The sequence below is a fragment of the Grammomys surdaster genome, unplaced genomic scaffold (genome assembly GCF_004785775.1).
Source record: "Grammomys surdaster isolate TR1022 unplaced genomic scaffold, NIH_TR_1.0 188, whole genome shotgun sequence".
In the NCBI taxonomy this organism is placed as follows: Eukaryota; Metazoa; Chordata; class Mammalia; order Rodentia; family Muridae; genus Grammomys; species Grammomys surdaster.
This window is the reverse complement of record NW_021604633.1, coordinates 7,087,284-7,100,135: the sequence shown is the minus strand read 5'-3', so window position 1 is coordinate 7,100,135 and position 12,852 is coordinate 7,087,284.

The window sequence follows — 12,852 nt, the reverse complement described above, 5'->3', positions numbered from 1 at the left end:
AATGAAGCAAGACTGGGAAGGGATGTCAGAACTTTCCGGTGTGATGGTGGCATTCTCTATTTTGATTCAGGATGTGGGCTCCATGTTGTTCAAAATTATCAAACCACATGCTTTATACTCTGTGCAAGTCAGTGAATGTCAGTCACATCTCGGTTCCAAAGAAGTGAGATGCACCGTGAGATGAGGACAAACTCTCACCCAGGAAAACAATGGAGAAGTGTGCACTGAAGGACCGCCTTCAGTTATGGCGTCCATCCCACCAGCATTGCTGTGGGATATGCCGTTCACCTGCCACAGTCAGCTGAGCAGGCACGGTTGCAGCCATCCAGGGCTGTGGCTTTGCTTGGCAGGGAGTGAGTCAAGAGAGATGGAAGGGGGTGCAATGACCGGTCATAGAGATTGCAGCTTTTCAAAACAGGGCTTCTGGTGGGTTTTAAGTCAAGTCACTGAACAGAAATGGGCTGTAGTTATCAAAGTAAACACTTGCTCCTGGCTCTGTCTTGTAATCAGCATCCCCTAAGCTAGAAATCATCTCTGATTGCCTCTCGCTCTCTTAAATGAATTCATTGCTCCTTGGAGTTAGCTTGTGCCAAGAACAAGGCTTTCTTGGGAGGATAGTAAAAATGTAGGCATGTTTTCTGGCTGTCTGCCAAGGAGGCCAATAACCCACTCTGTCTTCTTATGTAGCAAGTTATCCTGTGTCATTTGCCAGGAATGGCCTCACTGTAGATGAAATCAGAGCTTGAGAATCCAATTCCAACAATGTATCCCTGAGTACGTACGCTCATGCCTGAGGTCCTCACTAATGTCCAGACATCACTAGCATGACAATCTTCTAGCATAAAGCTTGAATCATAAATTGAAATTTAAGTAGCCTTATCGATCAAGTGTACTTTACATTTGAACTTATCATACGATAACATGCTCCCCCTTAGGTATGCAGGATGGTGACTTTAAAATCTGTGTGCCTTCCCACTTCAGGAGTCAGATAGTTTCAACATTCAGGTAAAGTCTGAGGGACGGTGTGTGTGTGTGTATGTGTGTCTGTGTGTGTGTGTGTGCGTGCTCATACGTGTTCAGGAACTAGAGCCCTTATGTGCATACACATGCAAAGGCCAGAGGTCAACCTCAAATGTTACGTGCTAATCCACTTTACTTTCTGAAACATGGTCTTTCACTGCCCTGGAACTTGCTGGCCTTCTTAGGCTGGTTGACTGGTAAGCCCTGGGGATACATCTATTTTTTTCATCCCCAGGGCTAGGATTACCAGCCTGCACTGCCACATCTTGCTTGTCTTTAATTTTGGAGTTCAAACACAGGTCCTCACGCTTATACTTATAGGATGACTCCTTAACCTCAGGCTAAGTTTGTATATATAAGAAGATATAATAGTAATAAAGGTATTATTGGAACATAGCCATGAGCATTCACTCACGCATTGTTCATAGTGAGGTTTCTGCCTCAGTTGCTGAGTAGCTGAAACAAGAGTATAGGACCAGAAGCCCTGATGCTCACGACCTGGCCCTTAATAGAAAACGTTTGCCAGGCCTTACCCCAATGTTCCACTTGTTTTCATCATACCTGCCAAAATCTTCACAAATTTCTGTATCCTAGCTCTGCAGTGTGAGCTCTGTGAGGGCAGAGTTTTGACAATTCAAAGAAAGAACTGAGGGAGAACATCCAAAGAATAACGGCACCCAGGAATAGTGGCACAAGGGGACCAGAAGGCATTGCAATGAGAAGACGTGTCTTGGAAACTGGGTATATCCAAGAGGTTGAGGCAAAGGGACTTTTCAGAGACCGGAGGGAGCCTGCATCAGATGATTTGAGGCAATAAGGCTTGGGCACAGTAACTAGTAGCAACAGCCATGTCAGCGCAAGATTAAACAAACAGTTCTTGAACAGGTAAGGATGCACGGTACTTTTGTGTGAGGTTGTGGCGGCCTCTGTGATAGCTACAGCAGTCTCCTATGAGTATTATGTCTGGTAATTTCCTTTGTGGATGCTGTGGTTGGAGTTGACACAGAGGCTTCCTTTGGATTCTGGCATTCACATTTATGTAGCAGTTTTACCAGCTGCCTTCTTCAATTCTGTATAAATAGCACCTCGATCAGTAGGTCATTGATAAACATTTGTTGAAGGATAACCGATTCAATCTATTCTGGCTTCACACACCTCCAACAATTTTCTGTTTTCAAAAAGTTAGATAGACCAAAGCAGGCAGGTATCTGACCCCTTTGCAGTTAGGATATGGATGTGGGCAGTCCAAAATCCAGAAGTTACTAATTTACAAAAAAGATGAGGCCTTTCAGCAGTGCTTAGATCATGAGATTTCTCTCAAGAAGGCAATTCAGGCCCCCTATATGGGAGATTCACTCTATATTTGGCTAGCACACCCTCTGCTTTCCATGAAAGCAGGAAGCACATCAGACAACCAAACCTGTCAGTGCCTTATTCCTGGCTGCTCGGGCTCCTAAACTGTAAGAAAGAAGTTTTAGTTTTGGCTTTTCACTAACAACTCGGTTTCAAGTATTCTGTCACAGCAGCGCTAAGTGGAGCTGGGTACTACTGTGCACGTTAACCTCCTTTTAGCATGTATACATTGCCTGACAGTTCCTCTCAATCCAAGGCTTGATTATTTAGGTTGATTGGATGCTATTTAATTTTAGAATTATGAATTATTAAAATGTTGATAGCAGTGGTGAGTTTCCATTGATGAGGTTTAAAAATCACTTAACCTATTACACTGTCTTCCCAGGCTAAGATTTTGCTTTTTTGTTTTTTATTATAAATAAAGTATTATTGGAACACAGCCATGGGCATTCATTCACATATTGTCCATGGCTATTTTCCTGCCTCAATTGCAGAGTAGTTGAAACAGTAGTGCTCTATAACATAAAATGTATATTTGAAAAAAAAATCAAAGCTGGAACAAGTTACCTATGAAAACGTACACCACGGGACAATTTTTGCCTGTGTCCCATCTTCTCCCTTTTCTGCTAGAAGGGTTCTGAAATGTTTACTATGAAGCAGAAGGATATGGGAAGCCAGCATCTGTCCCTGCTAGCAAACTGCTTGGTTCTCTCAGCTGCTGCCCCTTGCTCATCTCCCTAACCCAAAGCCAGAGAGAAATCAGGGAGCGATAAGGGATTCAGCGCCTGAAGTTACCAGATGTGACTGCTGGCAAAATAATTTGGAGGGGAAAAACATCTAAAATGTCAATTTTCAGTAAAATGTCCCACAACTATAAGTCCACAAGCCAACAAACTGCTCATCCTTTATGAGTCTTAACAAATCCAGTCACCTCTGAAACAAGATCCAAGATTGGACTTGGCTGTCACGTCTGCAACCACATACTTTTCTTAAGGTTTGGTCTGTCAATTAGACTCTTTGAACTTTCAATTAAAATACATCAAAGATGGGGCTGGGGATATAGTTCAGTGCTTGTCTAATATGCATACTGCTCTGGGTTCCAATCCCATTATGGCTATCATCCTCCCACCCAAAAGAAAATCCAAAGATATTTTTATGTTCCAAGACAGGTAAATCTGTTACCTCCCTCTTTGCTGTCCATTCCAATTCCCCTCCATACAACAGACTCTTTGTGTGTTTTTAAACATGGCTGAATTGCTACTAGTATACATTTTCAGAATGTGTGACATACACAACCTGTGTCCTTTTCCATTACTTCCCCAAATGTCTAAACATTTAGAAACAAACATGTGTGGCAGTGGGTGTTATGCGTTTCATGTTTGTTGTTCTATGTCAAGAATACCTATTGTGAAGGCTTCATTCAGTGGAAGGTTCACTTCCCTTCCACTGGCCCAAGTGAGAGAAGTTCCCAGGACTCAGAAGGAACAATACACAATGCCTGTACTTCCCCATGGAACAGTCCCATGAACGCCTGAGGCACTTTTTATAGAATGTGTTTGTTTGACCTCCCCTAATTACTCTGTGACATAGAACGTCTAATCACTCTTTCTTCCCTCCTCTGATTGCTAGTCGGTCGCCATGGCACAGAGCATGGCACGGAAGGTGCTCAACACAATCATGCCTTAGTTCTCTTGTCGGATTAGTTCCGTGACCTGAGACAGATATCAAAATTCCAGGTTACTCAGGTGCCTATATAACATGGTGTGGCATTTACATATAACCTACGTACGTTCTCCTGGATGCACACGTCATCTCTGCTTTATTTGTTGTATTTAGTACAATGTAAATAGCTGTATGGTTTGAAAAAGGAGTCTGGCCGTGTTGACTAATGACACTTTGCACAGGTATTTTTGGCATAGGCTGGTTAAATACGAGAGTGAAGAGCACATAGATACTGAGAACCATGTGGTTATTGAGTCCAGCATATGCCCTCAGTCCTCCTTCCTGATTGTACCATGTCTTGTTCTCCTTGCAGTGTCTATCTGTCCCTTTCTTCACTATTTGGTTGTAAAGCCTCCATCCATGCCATTTGTCTTAGCAACTGAGCTCTGGGGCTGCTGGAACTGCTTGCCACCTCTCTCAGAGTGTCAGAACACTTACAACTCCCCTGGACCACCTGCAGCCAATATCTGACTTAGGAATTTAAGAATTCTACACCCTTACCCACAGGTTCTCTCTGTTTCTGAGGCGCCTGGTCTGAGACACCGAGTTGCATGCACTGTGAGATTTCACACAAACTCAAATTATCCCTTGAAATTGTCTCAGTGAGAGCAAATACTTTCATCCCCTTTCTCTCCATTCTATTCAAAGTGGTAATGGATTGAGACTTAGCACCTGGAACTGTGCTACAACTAAATACCAAGAGAACGTTTTTTGGAAGGGCTCAACTTCATAAGTAATTTCAAAAACAGTGATTATAAACCAGTGGGGTGAGGGAGTAAGGCTTCTTTGTATTGAGCTTTTGATTTGAAAAGCATTGCTCGTTTACCAATAGAACTATAACACGGGACTTTCCAATGTGTTTGCTTTGAATCTGTCTGCTCCTCACAGCTTCCTGCTGATACCTTCATTTCTTAGTCAAAACGTAGGTAAAATAAGTTTACTTTGTGGTCTTCAGAGCATCACCAGCAAAGCCACACACATATTTGCATGGCTAATTTTGATTAATTTGCACTATCTCTGAATATCACATTTGCTTTGTAAATGTCATCTCTAGGTTTGGTTGTCTCCGGCAGTTGACAATGCCTTGCTTTTTATTCAAGATGTTTCCAGATGTTTACTATAGCTCCAAGCTTCTCCAGGTGATTCAAATTGTTTAAAATATCTTTCATTGGCTTTTATTTAATTTTAAGTTAAATTACATTTCTCATGAAAGGAATTATCTCTATCTATTGGTCCATGAAGACAATGACATGATTCAGTCAGTCAGGCTCAAGGGCTTCCCTATCATCAGGTGGGACAGCCTGCAGCTCCCTTGTGATTCTGAGCTAGGAGCTCACTAAAACCGAGAACTGACATGAGCCAGCTTAGTAATTTCATAGTGTTTGGGATCCACGACTAAAGGAAGTGGTCTGGAAGGAAATGTTTACAATAGTATATACCTATTTTGTTTCCTACATAATTCTTCTCACTAATGCAAAAGTTATAAGCAGGTCAGCCAGATAGCTCAGAGAGTAAAGGCACTTTCTGCTTAAGCCTGACCACTTGAATTTGATGTTTTGATCCCTGAAACACACGAAAGGTAAAGGAGAGAACCTACCACACAAAGTTTTCCTTTGATATACACATACACTCCATGGCAAGAATATATGCATGTGAACACACACACACACACCATCACCACCACCACACAGCATACACTACACACACATATACACACACCACACAATATACATACACACACCACACAATATACATACACACACACATGCACATATACACACTCACACATACTCATACACACACACACATATACTCACACACATACTTACACATACACACTCAAACACATACACACACTCACATATACTCTCACACACACATACACATATGCACATTCACACTCTCTTACACGCACACACTCACAAATAATAAACTAAAAGTAAAAAATGTAGGTATATCTAGAAATGATTGCTATATGTCACATATGCTTGCCTACCTTTACTCATATGCACACTGAGTATAAACAGCCATTAGTAAGGCAAGTTGTGGGTAGTAACTGTTTCATACAAGAGATTTTACGATTCTCATAATTTAGTGAACCTATAAAGCAAGATATATAGATTTAAGACTTATTGGAGGCATTTTCAGGAAACTAGGTCACAAGATACAGAATTACATCAAGATTTATTTTCATTTACTCTTCTTGTAATTTGACAAACACAGGCTAAAAATATCCAGGCCTCTCACAACCAAGTACACCGTAGCTCTTAAAGTTTGAGAAGAACACATTGACTCTGAAAGGACAGTAAAATACTCCAGTGGCATATAAATGTTTTTAATTGGATTAATCTTTTTTTTAAACTAATATAACTTACTTCTTTAATTTTCTGGCATACATCCTGTCACCAGCCACGGTGACTCATGTCTACAGTGATTTGTTCGTGGAGAAACCCCATCTCCCTGGGAGTTACACATCAGAGAAGAAAGTGTTAGAGTGACTGAGGCTGGAGGAAAAAGGAACCTCACTTGGCTCCTCACAATATAAACTGATCTCAGCAAAGGTGCAAGGCCTCTGGAGAGCCAGAAAAGTCATTCTTCCTCTCCCCTCCTATCTAAGTCCAAGGCTGCAAATGAAAGAGGAAAATCCATGGTGTTGGGCCCTGTCATGTTATCATTTAGCCAGAACCTAATGACCATGAGCTGCAGGTCTTGAGCAAGTCTTCCCAAACTAAGGTAGGTTGCTCATAGTAACTTCCTGGGGTAATGAATAGAGAACACCATAGAAAGAACAGCAAACTGATGGGTGGGGTATGTCACCCTAAAGCAGAGGACAGAGTGGAGCACGATAGATTTCTTCTAACATACCTGGAAAATTCCATAGTTACTACCTTTGGTTTGCTTTGCTTTTGAGACAGGATCAGACCTCAAATACACCAGGTTGACTTTGAACTTCTGATTCTCCTGTCTCCACTTCTCATGTGGGATTCACAGGCATAAACTACCAAGCCCACTTTCATGTGGCACTGGAGATTGACCTCAGGACTTTCTGCATGACAAGTGAGTGCTCTACCAACCATGCTGTATCACCAGATCCCAGATGCACTGTTGTAGACTCGAACGTTTCTGTCAGGTCGGACACAAATGGTCCCACTGTATTGTGTTGTATTAAACCACTGCCACCAGGCCCATCAGTTAGAACCAGGGGATTGCTAACCAGCTGGAGTATGCACTCTAGACGTTTCATGAACCGGCAGGTAACTCAACAGCTTACATTTTAAGTTTTCAGACATTGCTTTTTCCATTCTTTATTGTAGATATTACCATTAATATTATCATGCATGATTAAATAGGGAGGGAGAAAGAGGACAATAGAGGAATAAAAGATGCAAGGCAATCAAGTAGTCACAGTGACAAATGTGTCACTCTGATCTGGAGTTTTTGATGTGGGACACAATGAAATGGACATGGTTCAAGAATTATTCTGGAGTTAGAGCCAACCAAACCTGGGGTCAGTTTGATGCAGTTCTTGAGAAACAGGATATTGAGAACTCCTAGGTTCTGCCATGTCCGTCGGGACAGATGTTGGTGCGGTGGACTACACAGGAAACACAGAAGGAGGGAGGGTCTGAGAGTGGGGCTTGGTGCATTCAGCTTTAGATCATTGATTTTGAGAGGTCAGTGGTACATCTCAGGAAACCTCCAGGACACTGTTGTGAATCGTGAGGAGGCAGACCGCTGTGTGAGAACAGATGCACTACGCTCTCCCTTGTTCTCAGCAGCTGCAGAAGCCTCTTAAAGATGGCTGGCTGATTGCTGATTAAGTGCATAAGAGCAGCGGTATACATCTTCCATGGAGTATCCACGATCATCACAAATCCAAGAGAAGATGAAGCTCAATGTTGATTAAGTGATGTACATTATGTTGTCTGTCACATCCTCAAAAGCAACGGTCCCCATGTGGGTAACTATCCTCACACTAGGAATTACTCTTTTGCTGAAGTTGAAACCTCACAAGTCCTGAAAACCATTCTGATGGTGTTTGGTAGGGAAAGGATAGCAATATTTTGGTGTTACAACCTCCATGAATAGGACAATTTGATTATTCAATAACCATCGTATTAGAAGCAACAGTGTGTCTTCTACAAACTCACTTCAAAGTGGATGTGTTGCCAGATCCATTTCTTCTCCTTGTGTATAAACATACTAGTATCAGAAGCAAAACTTGGACACACACACACACCTTAAGGAAATGAAAATATGAAAATGAAAATATGGTTTCATATTCAGAAAGCCATAGAGTGTTCAGCACACCGGATGTCATGGTTTCTGTTCTAAGGCAGAAAAGGAATGAGAGGTCACTAGATACCAAGAAGTACAGAATTTGAAGCACAGATCCTGAACTCTACTTAGCAGCACAGGTATGACTAGACCCAGGCAAAGGCAACACAAATGCAGGAGCCTCCCCTCACTCACCAGAGACATCCTCATTTATTACATTGTCAGAGTGGTCCTTTCCAATCAGGTCACCTGATTAGAAGTGGCAACCCCTTCTATCATCCTTCTTGTACCCTCTTACTGTTTCATTTTTCTTCCAAATACTTCCTTCATATATACATATATGTGTGTGTGTGTATAATTAAATATATAATATAAATTATATATACTTACATATAAATAATATAAATAAAAGGAAAGGAGAATGCCTAAAAAATCATTCCGCTTCTAGCTCAGTTGTTTGGGTTGATGTTGAATATCATCAACCAAGAGAAGTAAAACAGGCTTGAGAGGAAATGAAGCATCAAGCAAGTAGAGAAACTGTGTTTGGTTTTGGTCTTAACCATATTCAGGTTGTTTTTAGGCGAGCGGTTCAGTGTGCAGTCATGACTGTGGATAGATTAGAGGTTGTTGCTACTGTTGGCTTAGTTTTTTTGCAGTGGGGTAGGGTCTCATATAGCCCAGACTGGCCTTGAAGTCACTATGTAGCAGAAAATGAGCTTGAATTTTTAATTCTCCAGTTTCTATTGCCCAAGAGGTGAGAGTACACATGTGCAGGGGCAGGCTTGGCTGGGACTCTAAAACTTGGCATATAGAGATCATCTGAGTTCAAATTTTAGGCAAAACTATGTGATATTCTGGGAAAATGCTTGAAAGGAGAAGAAAGATGAGACTATGCCAGCAGGAAGCAAGAGGAGTGGGCAGAGAGAGGAGCCAAGCGACTTCATGGAGGCATCAGAACGGAAGGAAACCAGAGAAGCCCAGCACATACTGACACTAGACAGTGTGCTTGCTTTCTTTTTTGTTTGTTGTTTTGTTTTTCAAGACAAAGTTTCTTTGTATATCCCTGGAACTAGATCTGTAGACCAAGCTGTCTTTAATTCACAGAACCAGGCTGTCTCTGCCTCCTGAGTGCAGGGATTAAAGACATGCACTGATGTGTTTTAGTTGAGAACATGGCCAATAATTTCAGGTACAGTAGAAGTTTGTCATGGAAGGACTGGTGAAAAAAAATCCAAAGATAATTTCTACAATACTCCAATAGGATTCTTATTTAGTATTGCGTACAATTTACAGAATTGCTGTAATCTCTGTATCTTGTTTCCATGTAAACTTTTCCTTTTGATCTTAGATCTAGAGGGGAAAAAATCTATTTTGGAAGTTGGCAACCACTGCTGTCTCCATGAACAGACATGTTCAAGTCAAGGGGTAGGACCCAAGTTGTTTTAATAACACCACTCCAGCAACTCCACGTGCAGAACAGTAGTGTGTAGTCACTATCCAATAAGCTGCTGTCTTGAGTAAGTAATGGGAATAATATATGAAGTCATTGTTTTGAGTATGATTTATAGGCAGGACTAGTTTGCTTGTCATTGACAGAAGTAAATGGAGCATTTCCAGATTGTAACCATGACTCCCTTGAATCTGGGCTAAGGCGGTAAGATGTTTTTAGAGTTGTAGCCGTCTTTCTTTTCTCCTCTGCTCTCTCATAGCCACAACCTATGTCCACTCTTGACTCACAAGAATGTCTCCCTGCTGAAACTGCTGTATCCACATCAGGATGAAACACTTCCTCACTAAGTTCAGTAAACTCTGGATTCTGCTGTTTTCCCCTGATACCAATCACCTCTACATTCTCCAGAACAACTCATCTTCTTACCCCAATAACACGGTGAATGTTGTGTCCCCAGACCCAGACTCTTCCGGAGAGATTCTAACCACAATGGTATTAGGAGATAAGTCCTTTTGGAGGCCACTAGGATATAAGTGAGGGTAAAGCCATGGTTGACTAAAACATGGATAGCTGAAAAAACAAAACACAAAACATGAGATAAGTGGGGGTGTGTACATAAGCATAGTTATTCCCACATAATTTTAACCACTTTTATTAAAATATCATCTTAATGCCAAAAGAGAGTGGAAAAGCAAGGCAGCCTGGAGAGTGAGAGGGTGCCCTGACACTCATGAGCTTCTGTTCAAAGAACAAATGGTGTCTATCACCAGCCGTATCTAGCTCTTGATCCTACTGACAGGGAAGCATCACATTCACTAAAGAACCTCAGCCTCAGGAACTTTGAAAGTGTCTCTTTTGGAAAAATAATTCACTAACTCAACATTCAAATGCCCACCAAAGCTGTTTCTTTGCTCCCTCTAGGCCCCCAGGTGGCTTTGGATGGAGGTAAATGTGTGAATTCTCAGGGACAAATTGCTGGCAGGTATGTGTTCTGACTCCTGCAGGGTCTTCCACAGCTAATGTGGCTCTGAGAAGTTCTATAGCTCCAGAGCTCATGTGGAAGAAGCCTCAGAGGAGGGAACTAGTTGGGGTCCTTAGGTCACTGAGGACACTGACTGCCTCAGAAGCAGTTGGAGTAGTCCTCATAGGACCTGGACTTTACTTTCATGAAAGCAGTGGTTCTAAAGCCTCAAGTGCCCATTCTGGATCATTCTCTGGCTTCGTGTCAGCTCTTACTCTCACATGTATCATCCATGTTTCTGGTCCATCTGAAGACAGCAACAACACCCCCAGACCTTCTGAAACTTTAGATAAATGAACCTCTTTGTGAAGTGATACAACCTCAAATATTTCATCCTATCAGTGAAAAACAGACACAGAGGCCTTAGCTGAGGAAGACCTAGTGTCCAGCAGAGCTGTCTAGACGAATAAGATTCTTATGTACTTCTTTAGGTATTTTGATTCCGGGAGATTGGGATGAAACATGAGACCCAGAGAATTCTGTCATAACCTGAACAAAGATAGAAACTTGGAAGCCCCTAGCAGATCCCATTCTGTCTCCTACCAAGCCCAGAACCTCCTGCTCTTTTATGAACATAGGAGAACTTCCTAACCTCGGGATTGTTGTCAGTTATATTGACTAAGGCCTCCTGGAGTCCAAGATGTAAGGCATCCATCCATGACGAAACTTTGCACCACTAGTAAATATAATATTACCGCAACTGATTTTTCCCCCTTGGTTTTTTAACTTAGCACATAAAAGTGTATATTCTAATGGAACAGTATATATTATCACTACATGTACATATGTTAAATCAGGTGGCACATATTCAACTCCTCAAATATTTACAATCTTTTTATGCTGAAAACATTCAAAATGCTTCCTCTATCTTTTTGAAATGCATAATCATTTTCTGTAATCTATAGGCAACCTCCTAGGCCATGCTCCCTGCTCTTTATGACTGTGGTGTAGTAACCGTTGGCAGATCTACTGCTTGCCCCTGCAGTCCTCCCAGCCTCTGGCATATCGCCATCCTCGCCTACACTCCTATGAGATCAATGTGTTGAGAGCTCGTGTGTAAGTGAGATGATGGAGCGTGTGTCTTTTGTGTCTGGCTTACTTCACTCAACATAATGGTTTCTACTTCTATCCATGTGGCTGCATACCATATGGCTTTATCCTTGTTTTCATTTTAGGGCGTTTATGTGTCTATGTGAGTGGATGTATGGATGTGTGCTCATGTGCACATGTGTGTGTGTGTATGTGTGCTCACATGTACATGTATGTGTGTGCACATGTATGTAAATCTGAGGTCAGCCTCAGGTGCCAGTCCTTAGGAGCCATCCACCTTCTTATGGAGACAGAATCTGTCATTAGGACTAACCAATTAGACTAGACAGTCTGGCCAGTGAGCCCCAGCTTTTTATATCAGCTCTGGGGATCAAACTCATGACCTAATGTTTGGGTGGCAAGCACTTTACCAACAAAGCTATCTCCCCAGTGTGGGATCTCATCCTTCTTATGGATGAGTAGTATTCCATTATATACATGTACCACATTGTCTTTGTCTGTTACATATTGATAAACAGCTAGGTTGATGCTGTCGATGGGCTGTTATGAATGGTGCTGCGTTGAACATGTGCGTGCAGATTTCTCTTTGATGTACAGTTTCACTTCCTCTAGGTATATATAGCGTCATCTCTCCATCATGAGGCAGTTATATTTTTGATCTTTGTGGCGCTTCCATACTGTTTCCCATAGCAGCTGTACTAATTTACATTCCCACCAACGGGATGCTAGGGCTCCCTTTGCTCTGCGCCCGTGCTCGTTGCCTTTCATCCTATACTGGGGTGAGATGATGTTTCCGTTGTGGCACTTATTGGTGTTGTTTTCATATATCTGTTGGCTGCTTGTACACCTGCTTAGACCTATGCCCCTTTAAAATCAGGTTTTGTTAGTTTTCTGTTGAAGCTTTTTAAAATTCTTTATACAGTCTGGATACCAAACTCTTCTCAACACTTTACAAATA